Genomic DNA, 20,618 nt, shown 5'->3' with positions numbered 1-20,618 from the left:
TTTTGTAATCCCTGTCATACTTCTTTGTTTTTGAGCTTCCCTAGTCATGATTGTTTTATACGCAACACATTGAGCTGCTTTGTGACCAAAGTTATGGCAAGAAAAGCATTGTCCATTGAAGAAGCTTCTGCGATTATTGGATCTACCAGCCAACTGATTGTAATTTCTATTTTCATCTATTCTTGAACCAAATTGAGAAGATTTTCCCTGTGGCTGGTTGTGGCTTTTGTTCACCCTTAAGCTGGATTGCCCCTGATAGTTTCTGCTTGACATTTGTCCCTGCTTTACCTGATGATCTTCCTTGTGCTCTTGCTCATTTCTTCTTGCTGCATCAAGATAACTTTTTGAAGTGGATGCTTGAGAAGTTTCTCCATTATAGCCCAAACCTATCTTATTTAGTGGAGACCGCTGCACACTGATAATCTCATCCAAAGTTTCAGATCCTTTGACAAACTTGAGATTAATAGTTTTTGTTTTTTCAATTTCTTTTCTAAGACCAACAATTTCACCTTCTAATTTTTCAAGATGTTTTTCCTTTTCATCAATTTGGAATTGTAGAGTATCAATAATCATGTTCTTTTCTTCTATGCATCTCTTGAGTCTAGTAATTTCATCATAAAGGTTATCCACATCTACAGCATCCTCATAATCATCATCTTCAAATGCCATTAACAACCTATATTTATTACCTTGTTCATCTTCATCACTGTTTGATAAGCCATCACTATCTTCATGGGTGTAGTAGCTTTTCTTATTTGCGCTTTGTTTCTTGTTCCATCTAACTGGTTCCTTTCCTTTATCCTTATAAGAGCATTTTGCAGCATAATGACCTACTCTTCCACAAGCAAAGCATTTGAAAGGTAGCTTACCTCTGAACCTTCCAGAACCTCTTTGAAGATTTCTGACAAAATTTGATTCTTCTTCCTCTTCTTCTGGATCATGGCTTGCTTCATAGTAATCTTCTTTGCCTGATGCTTTAAAAGCAGCCTCCCTTCTGTCTGATGGTCCTCCCTTTCTCATTTCATAAGCAGTTAGAATTCCATGTAGCTGAGACATAGTAAGAACACGGAGATTTTCTTTTTCTTCTATTGCAGATACTTTGGATTCAAACTTGGGGGATAATGATCTTAGAATCTTTTGAACTACTAGAGACTCCTTTACTTCTTCACCCAAATTTTTCATACAATTTACAATCTCATCTGCCCGAAGAAAATAATTAGCCACACTTTCATCATTATACATCTTGAGAGTCTCATATTGAATTCTGAGAGTTTGAAGTTTGGCTTGTTTTACCTGTTCATCTCCTTCATAGCTTGTGATCATTTTGTCCCATATTTCTTTTGCTGATTTGAAGTGCATTACGTTCATGAATTCTGTTTGGGATATACTTCCTAATAGAGTACTGACTGCTTTTGCATTTGTTTCATACTTCTTTTTCTCAGCTGGATCTGTAGGAGTAGCTGAAGGAAAAGCATAGCCTGTTTCTACAATGTCCCAAACTTCAGTACCAAGAGATTGAAGATATGCAGTAACTCTTACCTTCCAATAATTGAAGTTTGTCCCATCAAAAACTGGTGGCCTGATTGATGCTTCTCTCTCGTAGTTGCTCATGATGAACGATCTACCTTCAAGCGATCAAGCTTTTCTGAAGGACCTGCTCTGATACCAATTGTTGGAAATAATACTGAGAGGGGGGGTGAATCAGTATTATCAAGCAATTTACCAAATCTTCCTTATTTGATCTTTTGAATTAGTACCATAAAATAATGAGCATGAATAAAGAAAATAAATAGTCACACCAAAGAACACAAGATGTAAGGTGGAAACCCAATGCGGGAGAAAACCACCTGCTGCAATATGTCTCTATCTTCTTTCAAGAAATTCTTTTTACAATGATTTTGTACTGGTGCAGTCCTTTACCAGCACGCAGGCTGCAACCTGCAGAGAGCTACAACTCTCTCTCGTTTTCCAGTCTCTCCTGGAAGGGAGCTACAACCCCCTATTTCTTTTCATGAAGAATCAAATGATCAACAAGTATACAACAGATACAGTCCACTACAGATATCAGATCAGGAATTACAGAAATAACCCAGAACACCTTATGAACAGAAATATACAGTCAACAGATCATCTTAAGACAGGGACGCATATTTTCTTTCTGTGACCTGCGACTGGACGCAGTCTACCTTCCACTGTTCTGCGTGCCGACGCACTGTTCCTCTATGCTTTGCTGCGACCGGCGCACCCAGAAACACTATCGCGCCGCGTCTTTTGCTTCAGAGACGCACCCAATAACACAGTCGCGCCGCGTCCTTTGCCTCCGAGACGCACCTAAGCCTTTACTGTACTGCGTCCCGGCGCACTTTCCCTTCACTGAACCTGCGTCCCTTCAGATATAAAAGATATGAGGACTTCAGAACCAACCCAAACACTCAGATCCACAGATCTAATCATGCGCCATAGAGATCACAGTCCATTAGAAGATTCGCCTTCATAGATCTGGACTAGATCTCACCAAAAGATATTCAACCAAGATGATGCATAATCTAAATGAACTCCTTTGCTTTATATAGGCAAGCTTCTCCCCAAAACATGGAACAAAACCACGAGCCGACACCATAGAAACACAAAACCGTCGGCTAGATACCACACAAGAAACCCCCACGTGCTTTTCTCTGCCTTGAAATGTGTGCACTGGGCGGACGCACCTCCTGAACGGCTGGCCTGCGTCCCTGGACGCGGGTTCTGTATGGTATACCTGCGGGGACGCACTTGCTGAACATATTTCCTGCGTCCTTCTTGATTTATCACCTGAATGGGTTTGCCATCAAGGACAACACCTGAATCATAATGCCAACAGATAAAATACTCACTTGAGGAAATTTCTCTCGCAGATGCAAAACTGGGAGGATGTGTCTTACTTTTTAACTGTCCTATTGCATCAAAAATCTGGCTCTTTGTTCTCAATATTTTTGAGATCTATGGGAAGTGGACACACCACAACCTAGAGGCATGTTTCAAGCTTTGGTTCACATCACATCAAAAATTCTGCTCCTTACCATTTTACATTATATGGGGCATCTGGAATCTTAGAAATAGAAGGATATTTGAGTATAAGAAAGTAGATATCAGACACACTGTAATATGGGGCATCTGGAATCTTAGAAATAGAAGGATATTTGAGTATAAGAAAGTAGATATCAGACACACTGTATTGGGGATCGTGGCATACTTCTCTGAGATTGGACCCAAGAAATGGGATATCAAACAGAGACAGATATTCAAATAGGATGTGTGGCAAAAGTTACCCGCAGGTTTTTTTGATGGCACATATAATAACAATCATTGTGGATGTGGAGATCTCATTGTTAAAGAATCGGAACATTATCTTCATTTTTGGTAAGAGGGAGGCAGGGGCACGAACAATCGCTTAAAAATCATTGCTCTTTAGGATTTATTTTTCTTCGCACAATGCCTCAACATCAAAAACATACAGGTATTTGGAAACTCAAAAGTCTACATCGATTGGATCAAAAGGCTCATTGCTTTCGACCACCATCGATGTCCCACTAGATGAAGAGTATTTGATCTATGATGAAGCACATTTCATCTATAGGGCGTTCTTTTCAACGAATCTCTGATGATCACCTATACCGGTAGCAAAATACGATAGAAAACACGCTCTCCAAAATAGGCGTGTCTTGCTTTCATGGGGTCATCCAGTATGCTTCTTACCAGCAAGACACTAGAGTTGATTCCCGCAGCATACCTATTTCCTAATCGATATATCTTATATTTTGATTAACTAGAGTTATCATGATTTTTAGTCCCTGCCATCTGGCAATGGCCAGGGACTATAGTAATCGAAATTTCTCACTTTAGCATTACTTTGTGTGATTTTGTATGACTTATATGACTTATAGCTTAATGTTTTTTTTGAGTCGCATTTTTACGGCCAATGAAATTTCAGTTTCAATTTTCACAGTCTTATTTGGCCTCATATCGAGGCATATGAGGCCAAAGCTTAGGGTAAAATAGATATTAAACCACCATTTGAAACGATATGAATTAATATTAGCATTAAGTCTTAAACATTTTATGTTAAAGCACATGTACCACTATTGCATGTACCAGTGCTACAATACAATCGCATATGTACCCTGCTACCGCATCTACGCCTGCCACCGCTACATGTACGTCTGCCACCACATCGATGCCTTTTGTGGGCATGTAACAAGTGCCAACTTTCCTCTCTACTGTGCATTAACAATATTAATTTTTCTTTTCTTAAAGAGCTGCAATAAAATTCAAATTCATTCACTTGAATAGGTAGAGAACTCACCGGATGAACCAGGCACCAAGCATAGGGACTAACTAGTTCTTATTGCCAGCGGAAGGTGGATGGTCTTCAGGCGGAGGGAGGAACAAAGCGAGTGTTGGTCGAACATGGATGGACGCAAGGCCACTGAAGAAGCTTTGCAAGAGACCTATATCTAAATCACTGTTTTCTAATCTTATCTTTCTCTCCCATCATTCCTTTCCGCTGGGAAGAATGTTGTGGATTTTCACGGTTACCTATTGTTGTTGCTGGAGGTTGATTAACGCATTCCACATTGTGCCCTGAGCCCCTGCCTTTGGCTTTTTCGTTGTCTGAATTTGGTTTTAAATCCGTTGGCTCCTCTCTTGAAATATATTGTGCAGTCCTCATTTGCCTCGTGTTTCTGTCTCTCGTGCAGCTGCTTTCTTGTTCATGCAGACACCAGTCACAGATCAACTCTTTCAATTCTCCATATCCATACAGTTTACTGCAGTATCTGGATGTGGCAGAAACACTCATTCAGAGTTTGCAGAAAACCTAGTCTAGTTTATTAGGGAAATCGACTTTCAATATATGAACTGTTTTTCAGAAACCATTGTCGGTTAGATACTTGGCGCTGTTGACAGATGTCAAAAGACTAACACGCCTATTACTACTATAGAAAGATATTGAAACTAGAAATGAATTTCTGAAATATAACCTATGTTGACGGCGATATAAACATCTTTCGCACTGAAAGAGTTCTTTCTCAATGCCCAAATCTCCACACACGCTGCATTCTTTGATGGCGTGTTGTATTTGCGTTTCTGTAAGTGAACCCTTTACAAAATTTGAAGCCATTCCCTGGAATAGCGGGTGCTTCATCCCTAATATCCGGCTCAATTCCGGCTCAATGCAAATGAAGATGACAGAACGGCCGATGGTGTTATAGGATCGATAGCTAATACCCCATCAACAATTATGGTGACGCAAGTACCTCATCTAGCCAGAGCCAATAGGTTATTTCTTTCTTGCGTGATATGAACAGAGCTTCAGGCAAGCAGCTTAGCCAAGGCAGCAGCAAAGGTAGTATTTCTTCCACGGCATGCTCAAAGAAAGACTTCCTCCATGGCATAGCTCAGTTATTCAACCAATGAAAAGTTTTTGTTCAATCTGTATCAAGCTTCCTGCGTGCCCACTGCAAAAGTGTAGCTCTACTGGTAGTAACCCAAAATTCATAAGCGTCCCCCTGGAGCACATCGTTGTTAGTGTATAAGGGCAATGTCTAGGGAAAAAGTTCAACACCTAAAGGCCAGGTTTCTAATAAAGATTTCGTAGGTGTCGAGACAATAGATAGAGGGAGGCGCCGGGGCACACGTCTCTTTCGTGTATCAAGCTTCTACATATGGTAATACTACTCTTATCTAAGTAGTGTGAATCCCATTACTGTTATCTCTATTGTATTGATTACCATTGAATGCCTACTCAAAATAGAGAAAGTTGCTGAAAAGCCAAAAATGCTTACGCAAAATCGAAAGAAATTCTTATTCTGGTGGCCTCAATTGCTCCAACAACTCACAGGATTACAGCCAAACGACGGAGCCCTTCATCATACTATTAGCAACAAAAAATTTGGTATTCATCGACTTCTAGCTAAAATAACCAGCCACGCTATCCTTGCAGAAGGTATTCCGTGGCCTCAATTGCTCCAACAGCTCACAGGATTACAGCCAAACGACGGAGCCCTTCATCATACTATTAGCAACAAAAAATTTGGTATTCATCGACTTCTAGCTAAAATAACCAGCCACGCTATCCTTGCAGAAGGTATTCCAAATCTTCGGAGCAGATTCTGCTTATTCAATGGGTGGTGAAACTAATAGCCTCGCATCTGCGTCTGGTGGGATTGGATCTTTTGCTAAATCAACTGAATCCGTGCTTGGAATTTCCACTTTTGAAACTAAATCACTTTCTTAAGCACGCAAAACAGATAGCACAGCGCATAACCCTACTAAACCGGATAGCGCTGGTCTATATATGTAATTCCTTTGCCTTAGAGACTGCTGGTGGTGGATAAGCTTCCGCTGCTTTTGACCTTGCCTTTCGTGTTGCTCCAACTTCTGCATCTATAGAATCTACTGAATCACCTTTTGCATAATCAACCGCAGAAACTGGATCTCCATCTCGATCAAATGCACCCATAACTGCATCCAATGGTAGAGACAAGAGCAACCTAGGTGGAAAATACAGGAACAAAGCCAGCGAGAGAGGAGGCATCCAAGCCCACAGCATCCCTTTTAGTTTTATAGCTTGTTAAAGAGCTTATAGCAGAGGTAGCTTCCCTTCGCGTCGGGGGTAAATAACCAACTATGCTATCCTTCGAGCTTCCTTCATTCAAGTTAGAATGAATAGCAGCATTCCACATGACAGTATTTCTACACTACCAACAGCAAAACTAGCACTATGGCTCCTCCAGGTTTTCATGACAGCCGAAAGAACCTCAGCTCATGCTCGCTGCTACTGCAGGTACTAACCAAGCTTCTAAGTTTTTTCGCTCGGCTATCCAACACGCAAGATTAACATAGAATGGTACTTGTCGATCATGCATTATGCGTTATGTTCAACCACCTGGCTTGTCTCTCGTGCAGGGGCAAAAACCCTGCTGGCCTTCTCTTAATAAAAAAATTATTATGAAACATGAATATTTAAACTATATCCCTGCTGGCGAGATATTGGTTGTAGCGTATGTTCTATTAGCAATACGGTTTCTTGTTTACCACACTTCAGGCCGCCGTCGTAACAATTGCATATACTTGCCTGCATCTTTATTTTCTTTATTCTTTGAATATCAGTCCAATTATCGAACACCGCGTCTCTTGTTTGATAACTTCTTGGGAAGGACAACCAGCTTTCCATCCGCTCCACTACCAGATTTGAATTTGCAACGTGACAGGGAAGCGGCTGTAAATTTTAAACCAAACATTTATATTTTTTAAATAATTTTAAATTTGTATCCTTTCAAATTCCTAAATATTATGGTCACAAATGATAATTAAAAGCAATTAAAACTATTGATCGATCGGGTATAGTAGGCTTTTACGTCCAAGGTTTTTGGAAGTTTTTGCTTTTAAATTTTGAAGTTATTTTATTTTTATAAATTTATAATTTTCAAAGTACCAACTATTACATCGCTCTTAAAATTTGAAATGTATTTTCGACCTTTTTATGTTCAAACAGGTTTCTGTCACTCTTGGCTTGTCTCTCGCGGTGGGGCCAAAAACCCGGCTGGCCGTGTCTTAATAAAAAGATTAAACCACAATTTAGTTGTTGGACAGGAGGGCGGGATACTGCTTGCAGCGTTTGTTCTATTGGCAATATGGTTTCTTGTTTACCACACATCAGGCGTCGTAACAATTGCATACACTCAGGATTGCCTGCATCTTTATTTTATTTGTTCTTTGAATATCAGTTGAGATAACGAACTGTATTCTGTATGTTCTGTGTAAGAGGTTTCCTGTGCCATATATTGAGATTTTCATGAATATTTAATAATCTTTATATCTATGTTCCGGTTCTTGTACTTGCAAATGTATATGTACTTTTTATTGTGAACTACATGGTGTGGTATCTCGAATTCTGCTCCACAAAAATAACTCGTTATTGTGAGATCGCTGAAAGACAAGTTTAATTATTCTGTATTCTGACTACTTGTACTGCTTGTCCATGTAAAATAGTTAATCAAGGATTGGCAACGCTTGCGTTCTTTGGGGTGGGTGTAAACCTGGTTCTATTCTTGACGAGAGTGCTTCATCAGAGCAATGCATCGGCAGCAAGTAATGTGAGCAAGTGGACTGGAATGTGAGCAAGTGGACTGGAACTGTTTATATATTTTCTTGGGGTATTTGTTAGTGATTCATACCTGGGACTCTATCGGACATGCACTCTGTTTCTCATCATTTTTGTAGTGGTGAGTCAAATTCTTACCTTTTTGCTCACTAATGTGCCTGGAACTGCCTGATACATTTCCAGACAGATACGTCAAGCATTTAAGGGGGTTGAGTGCTGTTTTGGCTGGACTCATTCTTTTGTAAGCCTGTAAAACTATTAAAATTCTCTTAACAGTATTTAATGGTATTGATCTATGAAGAAGTAGAGACTAAATTATGTTCTCTGGCAAACAGGGTTTGGTGCTTTTGGCATTATCATCTCAGCTGATCTTAGTGAAGCCTACTAACTGTGGAGACGGAAGCTTGAGTTGCCAATCTCCATCAACAATGGGGATTGGAGTGTTCTATTTATCAATCTACCTTGTGGCTTTAGGAAACGGAGGATACCAGCCCTTGATAGCGACGTTTGGTGCAGACCAATTTGATGAAGAAGATGACACGGAAAGACCCTCCAAAATAGCTTTCTTCAGCTGGTTCTACCTTGCCCTTAATCTTGGTTCTCTTTTCTCTAACACAATACTGGTCTACTTTGAAAACAATGGCTTGTGGGTATTAGGATTCTGGTTGTCTGCTTTAGCAGCGGGATTGTCCACGCTGTTATTTCTAGCAGGAACGCCCACTTATCGACATCGCATGCCTGGAGGTAACCCACTGCCGCGTTTCGCCCTAGTATTTGTGGCAGCGATTCTGAAATGGAGGTTGAAACGCCCATCAAATGCTCATAAGGACCTTTACGAGCTGCCCAGTACAGAAAGTGGAATCAGCGGATGCCGAAAGATACTGCACAGTGAAGGATTAAGGTCTGTATATGCGTAACCCCAATCTAAATATGCTAGGGAATTTAAGCACCTTTTCTGTTCCTCTCATTATTCAGTTCACCGCCTCATAAGGACCTTTACGAGCTGCCCAGTACAGAAGGTGGAATCAGCTGATGCCAAAAGATACTGCACAGTGAAGGATTAAGGTCTGTATATGCGTAACCCCAATCTGAATATGCTAGGGAATTTAAGCACCTTTTCTGTTCCTCTCATTATTCAGTTCACCGCCTCTGTGTCTCTATGATAAGTATTGTACCTTATGCTGGTTTTGCCCAATCTAAATACGCTAGGGAATTTAAGAATTTAAGCACCTTTTCTGTTCCTCTCATTATTCAGTTCACCGCCTCTGTGTGTCTATGATAAGTATTGTACCTTACGCTGGTTTTTCTCTTATTTCCATAAGGAATTGAACACAGGATTCAACATTACAGTCTAAATCAAGTAAATAACGCGCCGGCAAACGTCAATTGTTTGTTTGAGCAACTACCCCACTCAATGCAGGGACTTGCTGCCTCGCAGCTTCCCTTGTTTAAATTAAAAATGTAAAAAGCCAATTGTATTTTGAAACATACAGTATTCTAGAATTTTTTCACTTTTGTTTATAGAATGAGTATAGGTAAAAACTCTGTTTATCCACAAATTCAGGATGAACAAAAAGGACATGATCCACGTATATGTACACTCGTTTTCCTTGTATAAAAGAAAGCTTATTTTTCTTATGAAAAAAAAGTTTAACAACTTATTTATAAATACGATTAGGTTGCAAAATAGTTTAACTTATGGCTCAAACACTATGACTCTGGTTCTGATAAGATTACTGCCCCCCTCGCTTAGCTTATTCCCACTAGTTCAGCGGTAGATCTCGCCAGCGGGTTGAAAGCCGATGTCCATGAGTGGAATGTTGGTCATAGTCATCGCTGAGACCGGAATATTGGCCTCTATGTCAAAGATCGAGACTTTCCATCTAACAGGAATTCACTGTTGCTCGTCAGTGTTAATCTCTATCTTAAAATATCGCTTTTGACTCGCATGTGATGTTTTTATTGTTCTTAGTTTTTATCTTTCATCATATCATTTTAGTTTTGGGTCTATCATTCTAGTTTCGATGAGCTCATCGGGTGCTATACCATGGCAGATATTTGCTTCCTAACCGCTGCAACATGACCAACCCTTGCTTGTATGAAATGTTGTAGGTAACTTGCATTTTCGGGAAGACATCTTTTACGACACTTTATAGGCTCTATGATGAGGAACATCCTTAGTATATTGCCTATCCCGCACGTTTGCTAATCTAGGTATTTCAGTTTAATTCAGAGCTTTGTGCTCATTAAATTGCCGTACGAGTGCATTTTTGCACTTTTCTATGCATTCTTGCAGTTTCACTGGTAGTTGTTTAAAAAAGGGCAATAGACAAATGGAAGATAATGCCTTTTGTTTTGATAAATGCCCCTTCAGCTTTTCAGCGCATCATGGATGAAACCTTTGAGGGTATGGAAGATTTTCGAAATACATTGATGATATTTTAATTCATTGAGAAGATATTCCTACTCATATTAAGCATTTGAAGATGTTTCTCCAAAGAGTAAAAGAAAAAGGAATAGTTCTTTTTGAATCAAAGATAAAGTTATTCAACAAAATGATAGACTTTCTGGGATATAATATACAGTGTGGCTCTTATCAGGTAATCTAGAGGAGTCTTGATTTTATTGATAATATACCTGATGAAATTTTAGATAAAACACAGTTTCAAAGGTTTCTAGGAAGCCTTAATTATGTAGCCTTGAACCAAAGGCTACAAAAAGAACCTATCCCATGGAGTGAAGAATGCACTAAAGCTGTTCAGAGGATCAAAAAAAGAATCCGCAGAATTCAGCGTTTAAGTCCAATACAAGAAAACTGGAAAAAGGTAATCATGACAGATGCCAGTAATATTGGATGGGGAGCTGTTTTTTGCCAAGAAAATCCTTGAGAAAAAGAAAGAACCACTAGAAATCTGCCAATTCGCCTCTGGATTATGGTCTACAACTCAGACAAACGGGTCAAGCCTCAAAAAGGAACTCAGAGCAGTCTGTCTAGGAATTGAGAAGTTCAAAGGCTTTGTCATCTATACAAAGTTTTTAGTAAAAACTAACTGTTAGGCATTAAAGTTTGCCATTCAAAAATGTGATTTTGAAGATGCTGCAATGGTAAGATGGATGATGACACTTAGTCAGTATAAGTTTGAAATAGAATTCATCCCTGGCCCAAAGAATTCCTTTGCTGACATGCTATCTAGGGAATTCTTGGAAAAAAATTCTATTCACTCTTTATCCTGCAATTTCATAAGAAGAGTCCAAGATTGTGTTGAAATAGAAACCACTCATGGACGGGTCAGATATAACAATATCAGTCGTACCATGCTATTTGATCATGATGATGAATGGTACTCAGTAAAGGAAATAAGGTGGAGAGAAGATATTCCTAATCTCTAGACTTGGGATGATCTGGAAGTTGAAAATGATCTGGTCGTTCAAGAACTTGATTATTTGGCTCATATTGGAAACATTTCTTATGAAATTTATTATGAAGATGATAACAGAATTGGAAATTGCAGACTAACAATTAAAAAGTTCAACAATCCTTTTAGAAGAACTAATTTTGATCCAGAAAGACAGAAGTTTGCCTTCTACCAAATGATGAATTTAGAAAATATCTCATCCAATTTCTTCTATCATCTCCAATTTGACTTTAGCTATGAAGATTGGCCAACAGCAAGAATGAATCAAGAAGATCCTCTCCCTAATTGGTTTGAAGATTGGTGGAAGATCTACGGTCTTAGTGCTATCCTTACAATGCCCTATCAGTTCACCCGATTAAAGATTGATGGTTTTTCTGCACCTGGCTCACTCCATACTAGAGTTTTGTATAAAAGTCTTAAAGATCTCATTGAAATAGAAGATGTTACTTTCCTAAATGCAATGAGGAGATGCGGTCATACCCATTGGTTTGTGACCCACAGGATTCATGCAAGACAGCTTGTTTCAAGTACTGATGGAACCAGAATGGAATATAATGGCTTTCACCAACAATCAGATCCGGACAATAATCCTTTTGAAGAAGTTAACTTTCTTCAACCTCTAGAAAATCATGAAAATCAGATTTGGGAATCTGAAAAAGTTGCGGTCCAATTCTTTTCCACACATCTCATAGATAATTTCCGACATAGTTATTATTCTCGTCCACGGGTGTCATTTTTTTGTACTGTAAAGCTTTTCTAACCAACAATGTTGTTAGACGTTTCTTTCATGGGTTCTTCGTAAAAGAATCTCCATATTGTACACTCCTGCACCTTGTACTAGATATGTCTGTGAATCTCTGCGCGGATGTCATTTTAATGTTACCTGAAAGCAATGATTCCTGACATTTTACTTTCTTTATGTCACACAATAATTGTAAGGATTATGATACCCTTGCACGGGATCATCAAATCCTTCTTTTCGGACGATTTCCTTGCACGGATAACCAATCTGAAGGGATCTCACTTTTGAGTCTTGGATTTCAGGAGAAAGGATTTTCTCGTGAAATCGGCTATTTAAAGGAGAGGAATGCCCAGATAAAGGCATTCAGATCAAGTCTAAAGTAAAGATTTGAGAAGCCTGCGTCTCTATGTGCGAGCATGGGGAAGAACCTAAAGTGGCCGGATTTTTTAGGAAATTTCTATGCTCGCACATAGAAACCATCAGAAAACCCATTCGACCATCTCCTGTAAATTCCTCCACAATCTTTACCACCAGAAATGGTAATGTCCATACCATCTTTCCAGAGTCACGAACCGAGTGTGGTGGACCTTCTGTTAATATTTCTACATCTGTAAATACAACTCCCACATTCTCAGTTGATCCTACATTTCTAAACACTGTAAAAAAGCTAGTTCTGAGTGAAATTGCTTCCTCCAGTAACTCCCTAGCTGCTGTTTGTGACCATCCCCACTGTTCTAAAACCTTCTGTCAATTCTCTTCGCAACCACCAAATCCACATGGCAATATTGAAGAAGACAGGAGGAGGATAAATATGATTACTTTTATACCAGATAAAAGTAAATCTGAAGAAGAATATACTAAGACAAATTTCTTCAACATTCATGAAGAAATAATTATTCAATCAACACAGAAAAACAACCATCAGGGTTTAGGACTCACGAATGGATCAGAAATTCCATCATATGGAAAAATTCCCAAAAATAAAATTCCAAGGCATGTGGAAACTCCTTCAGACAACGAAATTTCTACCTTTCTGAAAATCTACAAAGGGATTAGTCCATATGATCCTGACAATCAATGGAAGAAGAAAATGTTCAACTGGGACATTTTCACTCATAAATCTGAAAACAGATATGTTGAAGAACTCAGATTGCTGCCTAAACAAGAAAGGAAAAATTTCAACAGTCAGAAAAATGAAGAATGGAAGAAATGGATGAAATCTAATAATCAATGGATTTCCTCTTATGAGTGGTATTATCCTTCCTCTAATCAGATAGAAGAATCTTTGCAGAAAAATTTCTTAAATCAGGCTAGGCAGAAGAGAATTCTAAATGTTGATAATTTTTTAGCAAAAAAGATGGAATCCAATATTGTTACTATTCCATCTCCTCTTGTGACTCCAGAATTTTCTCCAAAAATAAAAAGCATGTTGTCCAAACCCAACCTGCCCAGAGATTTGCAGGCCATAAGGACAAAAGGAGAAAAATTAATAAGAGATATCTGCAGTTGGCTACAGGTAAACATGATTAGATCTAGTTCCCCTGCAAAACATAGATGGGAACTTTTTGACGGGCAGATCTATGAAACTGACAATGATTTTCCACCATGGAAAAACTTTGTTATCAGAAAAAATGATGGGAAAATCTTCAAACTTTTCCCAATCCAGACAGAGGACTCGGTGAAAGACTTTGTCCTTGCCACAAACTGGACTAATCTTGCTCTTTCCAGTTGGAGAAATATTTGAGAAACCAACATAAATCCATAGAAGAAACGAACAATACTCTGAAAGATTTGATGAATAGAATGTTGGAAAAGCAGGATTATGCATTGGTTTGTTTGAATGATAATGTCAATACTTTAGCAGAAAATAATAAACATATAGCTGAAAGTTTGGATAAGCTCAAAATATCCACAAAAAAAAGATAGTTTATGCAGCTATAGTTCATGGAAAAGAAATTGTTAGAGTCAATTCCAGTCTTGATGTTATTAAAAAACAAGTTTTGAATGTTTCCAATTCTATTGAGTTATTGAAAAAGAAGCCTTCATCAGACTCTTACAAATCCACTACTTTGTTTAGTGAACCTTCTTCACAGATGCCCTACACCATTTCTGGTTCAGTATCAAGTCTTATAAAGCAGCCTGTAGAAATAGAGTTTCCCAAACCAGGAACCTCTTATCCTTACAGTCTTTTTGCTACCCCAAGTTATTTTGGACATCTAAAATCAAATCCCATAACTTCCTCACATTCTAGTACATCAACCAGTTCTTCCCTAACAGAATGGATCAAGATGAAGAAAGCAGAGGAGGAAAATTTAAAAGAAGAAGAAACAGGAAGAAAGCAGTGGTATGATGAAGAAGAGAAAGAAGATATTGGGTTGCATAAGATAGAAATAGATGATGAAGAACCTTCCCTAGAAAAACTTGAGGATTATGTACAGAATTTCTCTCCTCAAGACAAAGCTCAGTTTAACATCCCTGAAGACAATACGGTCCATGCAACCACATCTAGATCCACCTGGAATTCTACTTGGAGTCCTACCCCAGACAGAAGAGATTTGATGAAATCAAAATATCATAAAGATTGGTCTGCATTCTCCACATATTCGTGGAACATAGATAATTATACTAAGGCAGAAGTTTTGTCAGTCATGCATTCTATGCTTGTTTGTTATAGAACTTATCTGGTTGATGACATTGGACCCATTAATTCTACTAGAAGAATTATTGGTGGGTTTGAAGGATCTTTAGACTCATGGTTAAAGGCTGAGACATTGAAAGATCCCGCTCTGTTAACTACATGGGAAAATTCACAAGTTCTAAATGCAGATGGAAGTGTGTACATGGACCCTACAACATCACTCCTTGTAAACAATATGATTGGGTGTTTACTTTATGACATCACTGTAAATTTCATTGGGTTTCCATAGATTAACAATGATTTAACTGCTATTACTTTGGTTGCTATGAAACTCCATAATATGCAGCATTTTGATGAAAATTTTAATGAGTTCCTACACAGGTTGCACACTCTATCCCCTGAACTCATTCTTGAGCCTGGGAAAATTGGTGACTATAAATTTGGAGTTATAAGGCAAGTAGTCAAGGCAATAATTGTTGGACTCTACTCACAAATGAAGATTGCTAGAGCAGCTACAAATCCGAGAAAGCCACATGGCTATCAACAATTATGCAAACAATGGCATCTTTCTGCCCCTAAAAATTCAGAGGGGAAGAAACAAAGTGCTTACAAAAAGCACTCTTCAAAGAATTTTTCTGGCAAAAGAATTATCCATCAAAAAAAACCTAAGGACTACAAAAAGACACAGCTATACTCCAGAAAGAAAGAAGTCAAATGCTACCATTGTAACAAGAAAGGACATATTTCCCCAAACTGTCCAGATTTACAAAAAGACAGGAAGAAAGATAAACCAGAGAAAGGTAAGAAAAAAGTCTTCTATAGAAATAAATCTGGAAAGGTAAATTATTTGAATTTGCCTGATAGCTGTGAAGAAATCACTAGTGAAGAAGAATCAGATTATGTAAATAGATTTAATTCTGATTCTGAGGATGATTACTGTAATGATCCCCATTGTGTGGAATCCTTCAAAGATAATTGTGATTGCAGTGACCCAGATGTCTGCCAATGTCACTCCCTGAATATGATGAAACAGCCAGAGACAGAAGAACAAACGAGAAATTTGTTCGCACAAATGATGGCAGCCACGGATCCCCAGTTGAAGGAAATGTATAAAGAATTGCTGGTAAATCAGTTAAATTCAAAACCAACAAAACAAAATAATCCTAACCGAGGATATGTACCACCAGCTTCTCTTTTCTCAGTAGAAGCTTTGACAAGACAGTTCAGGAAGGAAGATTTTGGTGAAGATCTACCACAAACTCTGCCTAGCATCCATAGAGCAATAAAGGAACTGAGAAAGACAGTGAAGGAGAACTGAAAGCTCTGTATTGAAAGTCATCAAGACTGTCAACTCAGGAGTATGAAAGCCAGAAATGAACAAGGATCTAGTTCAATGCAACCTGCTTTCTCAGCCCAGACACAAAATTATATCTATCATCAGAAGCCATTCAAAGGAGTGGAAATTCATGAGCAGGATTCTGATGAAGAAACGGAAGAAGACCGAAGTGGTTTAGGATGTAATCAAATTACTGGAGATGTGATGTATTGCATTAAGCTCAAAGTCAGAATTGGTACCAGATTTGAATACTAGAAAGTTCTCATGGATACCGGTTCTAGGCTTAATATTGTAAATAATTCAGTTGTAGAGTCTCATCTCCTGAGACCTACAAGTTGCCCAAAAGTCACAACAGCGAACGGAGATATCAAAACTACTTCAGAAGTATCAGTGCATATCTTTCTTACAGAATCCATTGGTATCAAAGTTGTTTGTCCTATTGTCACAGCTATGGATTATGCAATGTATTTGGGAACACCTTTCCTTCAAAATTTCCAGAAACATGGAAATAAGTTTGACCAAGAGATTCGGCTATTTTCTGGAATTGGAAGGTAAGGAATTGTTTTTCCCTTTCATAAATTCAAGTTCACCCAATAGGATAAAACGGATTGAAAGGTTAGAGAATTTGTTGGCAAAGATGGAAAAGAAGAAAGAAATCCTCAGGATAGATGAAAACATTGAACAAGGAAAATTTGACAGAGAAATAATAAATCTCAGGAGTAAGTTTTTGGAATGTTGCTCGGAAGATCCAAATGCCTTCTGGCATGTACATAAGCATGAAGTCGAGCTACCTTTGAAAAAGGATTTTAATGGAAAACTCAGAAGATCAAAGGCCATTCCGATGAATCAAGAGCAGTTAACCCTCTGCAAGAAAGAGATCAAAGAACTCTTACAAAAAGGTTTGATCAGGAAAAGTAAGAGTCCAATAGCTTGCTTTGCATTTTATGTTAATAAGCATGCTGAAGTAGCCAGAGAAAACCAAGGCTAGTAGTAAATTATAAGCCTCTGAATAATTTGCTTGACTATGATGCCTATCCTCTTCCAAAACCATCTACCATCTTGGCACAGATCTCTAAGTCAAAGATATTTTCTAAATTTGACTTAAAATCAGGATTTTGGCAGGTAGGGATCAAAGAATCAGATTGATTTATAATATTCAGACAATGAAAGATACTTTTATTAGAGGTTGGTTGCAAAACTTCCTCTAATAACAATATCCTTTGATCCCTACCCGCCAAAATCCTGATTTTAAGTCAAATTTAGAAAATATCTTTGACTTAAAATCAGGATTTTGGCAGGTGGGGATCAAAGAATCAGATTGATTTATAATATTGAGAGAAAATGAAGGATATCGTTATTAGAGGAAGCATTTTAGCAAATTGAGTCATTGATTGTGGAAAGAGTCTGAGGAGGATTGGCATTGAATATTGATCATGATGTACTCATTTGCCTCCTAATATCGTTTTCTGAGGTACCTACGTGCATCTCCATAATGCCCACAACACTGTTCTTCACATTGTTTATATAAGAAGTTTTGGACTTTACAAAACAGTGGAATTTTATTTTATCTTGCATATCTGGATTTGTCGAAAGATCTGGCATCAAGAGAGCAACATTTCCTAACTTGAAATCCTCAATTGGATTTTCCTAGAAACATGTGTGAAATTTTATTGACTACCTTCGTTTTCTGGGAGGATCATTTGCAGTGTACCTAAAAAAAAGGCTGCAAAAATGGTATTTCAGATCCAATGTAGAGAAACAGCAACCAATCTATCAATTCTGACCTGAGTTATTTAATACTGAGTTTGAGACTCCATCTTATGTCTTTGGTTATCAGAAACGGAAATTTTAAGCATACATTTCGTGCATCTCTCTGCACCAACTCAGGCAAGCTTGGTGTTCTGGTTTCTTCCAGAAGTTTGCATTGTGATCCTACGTGTATATTTTGACCATTGATTAGCCAGCAGAGGAAGTTGTGAATTTTTTGTCACAAAAGGTTTTTATCATTTAGTAAAAGATGAAATTACAACTTTCCAAGATCTATGTAACCGTTTGCAAGCTACATATATTAGAAATTCAGTTTATAGGACTGATATGTACTGAAACCACCGAAGACTGGAGCCAGGATCACAGGCTCCAATGAGACATCTATCCTCTCAGCCCTTACAATGAGATAATAAACTGCCATCTCACCCGCTTGAGCTAACAACCATTGGCGATTTAAAGATAAGATCTAACTTGAGACATGTTGGATATCGTAGCCTAGAAGGACGTAGAGGTAAACGTTGACTGAAAAGGATTTTGAAGCCCCTCTGGAAGAATGTTTATATTACGTAAAATTTCAACCCGAAGCGATATTTGGCCTACAGCCGACAACTTGACGTCTGCCCAATCAACGAATGACGTGAGCCCGGAGATTTTGGCCTCTGGCCATGTCATGCGTTCATAGCAATTGTAGCGCAGATAAACGAAGAAAATGGATTCCAACTTTTGGAAGAGCAAAGGTTCCGTGTCCATTTGACACATTCCATTAAATCCGGAAACAGACATAGACCTGTCGGACCATTGTTTTGCCGCCTTTGATTATACACAGTCCAGAATCGACTCTGAGTTTGATAAAATTAAAATTTCCTTCTTCTCAATGTAGTGTTTGCTTTCACTGTATTTACTTCGATAAGCAGGCCCTAAGTTTGCATCGAGTGCGCATCGAAGCAAGCTTGGTTCCTCCTTGGTTGAGGACTTTACTTCTGTTTAATTCAAAATTTCGTTCACGTGAATGACCGGATCTTGAATGAATTTATCGTTCCTGCCTAAATGGAGGTTCGTTCTTATGTAAAGGTACAAGAATTTATTTATAGTTGAAAAGGGGTGGTTCATTATCTAGTAATGATATGTTGCTAGTGGAGGTGACTCCTTGTTGTACAAGCGAGCGCACAAGACGGCCGCACAACGTTTGTGGAGTGAGAACACAACCGTGACGGGCAAGATATGTCACCAAAGAAAACGACTCCGAAGTTGAAGAATCAAACTTGCTGTCTCAGTAAAAAAGATATTATAGAGAAGGAGAACACATTGAATGCAATATGGAAAAAACAAATGGAACAAGACAGCCAGCAGAGAGATGAAGGCCTTTTGCGAAATTCCAATAGAATTTTAATAAAGTAGAATTTCTAAATTAAAATTTCAGTGATGCATAATAATAGGACAATCTCTTCAAGATTAATCACACCTGATTTTTCATTTTTGATTGGAATTTGTTAAATTTAAGTAGTGATTTTATTTGGTATTTTGTACGATTTATTTGTTATCTAGCGAACAATGGAAGTTTTCCTTGTGGCTAGAAATTAGAATGTCGTATATTTCTTTCCTCAAGCATTAAGTGAACTGGTTCGGTTCCAAATGGAGGATCAACCAGCTTCCAAGTGTCGTTTTTTATGAAGACATCATATTCCTTTTGCATCGCTTCTTTCCATTCATCATGAGAAGCAGCTTCTTTGAAGGAAGTTGGTTCAAAATCTATAGGTAAGTTCAATTCACAATCATAAGAAACATCCATATCAACAGGTGAATTAGAGTCATCTACATCACCTCCATTTTGTCGGTTTGAATTTCTGGTTCCTGTTTTTGCAATTTCATCAGGATGAACACTTTCAAGTGTCTTTGTCAGCGACTTTTGGGGAACTTTCTGAGATAGTCTACTCTGCTCTGTTGATTCAGTTGGGACTGAATCAAGATTGAGTCTCCCAATTCTATCAATTACATCACTTCAAGCATCATTCGTTGTTGGAGTTTCATTCGGGGGAGAGTGTTCTTTAGAAGAAGATTCCACATGTTGATCTAGAAAAGGAATCCCCCCTTCAAGATGTGGAATCTGATTATCAAATTCTTGAAATCATTTCGTTTTTGCGAATATATCCAAGCGATCAAGTTGCCTCTCAACAACATTGTCAGACTTGGATGATTCAATAAAAATTACATCTCTAGATACAACAAACTTTTTATTTACTTCATCATAGAGGCGGTATGCCTTGGAGGTGTTTGAATACCCCAGGAAGATACACTTACGACTTCTAGCACGAAGCTTGTTTCTATGTTCCTTTGGTATCAAAGCATAACAGGTAGAACCAAAGATCCTGAGATGTTTTACCGAAGGAACATGTCCATACCACAATTCATAAGGAGTCTTGTTTCATAAGGAACATGTCCATACCCAAAACATTATCTTTACATTTTTGAAGAAAAGCATGGATCGTACCATATTCAAGATTGTTCTATTCATTCTTTCAGCTACACCATTCTGTTGAGGACTATAAGGCACAGTTGTTTGATGTTTGATCCCATGT

At 38.3% G+C, this 20,618-nt stretch overlaps 1 protein-coding gene and 1 pseudogene across 2 annotated transcripts in view; one reads left to right on the top strand and one right to left on the bottom strand.

The window, feature by feature from the left end:
* Positions 1 to 20,618, bottom strand: part of LOC149212056 (MADS-box protein SOC1-like) — a 322,613-nt gene that overhangs the window by 14,905 nt on the left and 287,090 nt on the right. The gene's annotated exons all lie outside the window — the stretch shown is intronic.
* LOC149212057 (protein NRT1/ PTR FAMILY 7.1 pseudogene) lies at positions 7,987 to 9,129 on the top strand (annotated as a pseudogene). Its single transcript, XR_016250737.1, has 2 exons — positions 7,987 to 8,264; positions 8,479 to 9,129. The product of XR_016250737.1 is annotated as a protein NRT1/ PTR FAMILY 7.1 pseudogene (transcript).

The sequence above is a fragment of the Pinus tabuliformis genome, chromosome 1_1 (genome assembly GCF_031772625.1).
Source record: "Pinus tabuliformis cultivar Carrire ecotype Pingquan chromosome 1_1, CPIR1, whole genome shotgun sequence".
Taxonomy (NCBI): Eukaryota; Viridiplantae; Streptophyta; class Pinopsida; order Pinales; family Pinaceae; genus Pinus; species Pinus tabuliformis.
Note: the sequence above shows the minus strand (reverse complement) of the source record. Positions and strands in the feature narration are given on the sequence as shown.